The sequence below is a fragment of the Cinclus cinclus genome, chromosome 6 (genome assembly GCF_963662255.1).
Source record: "Cinclus cinclus chromosome 6, bCinCin1.1, whole genome shotgun sequence".
In the NCBI taxonomy this organism is placed as follows: domain Eukaryota; kingdom Metazoa; phylum Chordata; class Aves; order Passeriformes; family Cinclidae; genus Cinclus; species Cinclus cinclus.
In genome coordinates this window covers 16,495,640-16,499,784 of record NC_085051.1, presented here as the reverse complement: position 1 = coordinate 16,499,784, position 4,145 = coordinate 16,495,640, and positions in this window count along the sequence as shown.

Genomic DNA, 4,145 nt, shown 5'->3' with positions numbered 1-4,145 from the left:
AATAAATACTCAAATCTATCATTCATAGATTGCAATGACAACACTGATAGCTTATTATCATTAGCATTAAAAATGGGAGGGGAAAGGGGACAGCAGGAGGGGTTTCTGAGGGGCATTGTCTTCTAAGGGGCAGATGTAACAGGGATGGACATCCAAAGAAACAAGCAGACAAAGAGAAGGGTTGGGAAAGCAGCAGGGGCTGGGGATGCTGCTGCTGAGGCCAGGGACGAGCCTGCTCTGACCCAAGCCTCTGGCTCAGTGTTGCCAACCTGATCACTGCCCTCCTGCCAGCTGTGCTCAGCTGGGAAGGAGGTGGCCGGGAGGCTCAGCCCTGAGGACAGGCAGAGGCTGCAGGAAAAGGAGCAAAATGTCCTTCCTAGTCCGAAGGAGAGCTGTGATTTGCTCAGTCCTTCATGTGGTGGAAAGTGCAGGCCACTGCATTTTCCACTGCCATCGGACACTCAGCAGCTTTGTTGGCTCCTCCCTTGAAAGAAGAGACCTTTCCTCTCTGCTCACACTTCCACCTCTGTACGTCCCTACAAATGAATGCATCCTCATCAGGTCGGCATGGAAAGGTGATTTTTGGTTCCAATGAGGCTTTGGGATGGATCAGCTGACTATGAGAGCCCATAAACTTGGTTGACAGATGATGTGGAGGATTACTACCTGGCACATCCATTCTCATGAAAACTCACAGCTCTCTGACTCATGGACAAAATGGTTCATTAGACAGAGTTTTGATTAAAAAAAATTAAAGATAATTGCAAGCCATTTGGTGACCCTGATGGCTTTGGGTCAGGATGAGCTGGAGACACTTGGGCAGGGCTGCTCCATGAAGGCTTATTTTCTGGATGTAGACTTAAAATATTGTATATATGAGTGTTTCTGATGCACATGCCCAATGTAAAGGAGAGGGATGAATGCAAAGTACATGAAAATAAGGCTGCAGAGATGGGTCATGAATGTATATAATCTACTAATCTTAAAATATACTTATCCTTGTTTTGGTTTCAGAGGAGAGAGTAGTCCATAGTGTGTAAAACCTCAAAGGTGTCTCAGAAGCATCCAGGCGATGGCAGAGTGTAGATGACAAAAAGCAAACCACGTGTATCTCTGCAGACATTCAGGATCTCATTTACAACACGCATCCTCTCCTTCCTTACTTGCTCCATCTGCTTTTTTTGTGCTTGCAACACACTGTGTCACGTAACAAGAGGAATTAGATGGGAGCTTGCTAGTGCTTTGTCTCATCTCCCCACCTGGTTGTGCCCACCTGTTGTCCTTTCTATTACATCCCTTGGGAAATCATTTAAGCCTCTCTCTCCATTGCTCAAAGCTACACCTAACCAGCTCCTGTCAGCAACTTGCCTGACCTGAGCTCAGTAAGTCTGTGCTGGCACCAACCCTGGACAACTACGGGATGGGCAGGGACTGAGTGCTATGGGGCAGAGATCAGCAGACAATCACCACTGGCATGCTGGGGAAGAGATGTGGCCACTGAGGGCAGCAGAAGGAGGACCAGAAGCACTCCTTGGACAGGAGGTTGGTGACACTAACGCTATGCCCAGTGATGAGGCACCAGAGGAAGGGTGAAGCCTTTTTCTTCTCCTTCCTTGGACTCGACATTGATGCCTATTTAGGATGGCCTGCTGTAAGTGGAGCTGCCTGGCTCATGGGATGGACCCAAATGCTTTCTGGAGTCTAGAAAGGGTAGAAAATAGTGTCATCACTGCTTCATGGTGAGAAGAGAGCACTGTTCAGGTTGGCAACACTGAGCAGGTTTGAGGTGGTTGCTGGAGGCAATGATGGGTGGTGGTAGGCTTTTGAAGACTGACTATGAGATCTCTCACTTTCACCAAAGGTGATGTGGGGAGAGGAGCAGGTAGTCCCTGGCTCTCCAACCACCCCCATCCCTCCCTGCCACACCATGGGGAACCAGTCAGGAGCATGCTGGGAGTCCCCAGCATCTCACCAAATAGCTCCATAGAAAACCAGAAAAACTAAAGCCTGAAGAGAGCAAGGAGTCTCCAGGGAGACTTGCCTCAACTGCGAACACAGACGTGGTTGAGGAAGACATGAGCTGAAGTGAGCAGCCCCTCCTTGTGTGATTGCAGCTCCTCACGCCTCTGCTTTTATGTTCAGTTTTAAACCTGAGATCATTTGGTTTTGTCACGGGTAGTTTGATTTAAAGATAGAAACAAGTGACAAGAGGAACAACAAGGGAAAGGGAGAGAAACCATGTGGTCCCAGAAAGAAATAAAACAACACTCCAAGGATGACACAGGACACAGACATGCACGAACACAGACCCCTGAGGTATCAGCTTTGCAAACTAATGCGAGACAAGGGAGAAAGCAAAGACCGCTGCAGGGAGAGATGTGCTTTGCAGTGGAGGCAGCTCAGTGCCTCCAGCTTCAGAAAGCAGCTTCTCAGCAATCCTGACATTGGTGTTTGGGGTCAAGAGCTTCCCACCAAATGGGAGGAAGCAGCCAACCATCTCTGAAAATAAGTCACTTGTGCCCCTCCACGTGCTTGCAGAGCTTCATGTCTGGACAGCTTATCATCTGCTGATGGAGGGGAGCTGGCCTGGAGGGCAACAGGACTGGGGGAGTCCCGGCACCTGCAAACACAGTCCTCTGGTGTTCCTCAGATGTGAAACAAAGGATGTGGGAAGCCAGAAGAACTGCCACCCCCAAAGGGAAAGTGGTGCCCATACCTCTCAGCCAAGGTAGCTGAGGGTGAGGGGGAGCCGAAGGGCTGGGGCAGGCAGGCAAGACACCTCCCAACATGAAATCCCGACTATCACCAGCCTCCCATCCCTCCCTCTGCTGTGGCACCTTCTGATGCCTTTCCCATGCAGCTGGAGGTGACAGCCTGCAGCATTCCACCCACTTCAGGTGACTCCCATCTTTCCACCTCCAGCAAGGATAGGCAGCCAAAAGGAGGGGAGGGGAGGGGAGGGGAGGGGAGGGGAGGGGAGGGGAGGGGAGGGGAGGAGAGGAGAGGAGAGGAGAGGAGAGGAGAGGAGAGGAGAGGAGAGGAGAGGAGAGGAGAGGAGAGGAGAGGAGAGGAGAGGAGAGGAGAGGAGAGGAGAGGAGAGGAGAGGAGAGGAGAGAGGGGGTATGGCTGGGATTGTGTGACTGCTGGGATGGGAGCAATGCCTATGATGGGATGATGGCTGGGATGGTGGTAATAACTGGGATGGAAATGAGGAGAAACAAACCGAGATCAAGGTGAGAAGAAGAGGCAGCAGCTTCCAGAAGAGTTTTCTGGCTCAGTTTGTGTCATAAGAAGGTTTTGTGATTTGCTCATTTACTTGTTCATTTCTAGAAAAAGTACCCAGAAGAATCTCCTGTCCCCTTGTTGGCATGCCCAGAGAGAACTGGGGAAATCTATGTTGTGGACATTAACTATAGAAGGAGCCACAGGCCTCAGATATTGCTTAGAAACTCGTATTTCAGATTTAAATACCATACACAGTAAAAATAGAGCTGAAAGTACCGCCCCACATTGTCTGCAAATCATTGCCAGAATGAACAGCTTCAATAAATTAAAAAGAAAACAAAAAAATTGAAATATTATTTACGTCTCAATAAAAATTGCAGTAAAACCATTTACCTTTTCTTTTGTGTGTGTGTTTTCGGGTTTTTTTTCTTTATATTATATATAATATATATTTATATATGTATAGGGCTGCTCCAGTGCAGCATTTTTAGGATACTTAGCCAGAGAAACACAGGGGAGCATGCTTAGTGCACCAGGGTGCAGGGAAGGGGCAGCTGTGGTCCCCCCATCCAGGTGCTGTGCCCCATGACCACAGCCAAAATTGCAACTCCTGCTTCTTCCCACTTGAGTTTTAGGCTCAAATCTTGAGTGCAGGTCTCTGAGGGCTGGGGCGCCCCGGGGATGGGTGGGAAAGGACCAGGTTGAGTGCAGGAGGGACACTAAGCATCCACCACTATGTTTCCCGACTCTGGAAAGACTTGTCCACCTTCGCTTCGGTTTTAGCGCTTGCGCTCCCGAAAACGCACGCGCAAGTATAAATACAACCCCCCGACCCCACTGCCCCCCTTCCAACCCCCCCCCAGCTTAAATATCCCCCCACCCCAGCCCCGTCCCAGGTCTCCAGGCACCCCCAGTGAGTG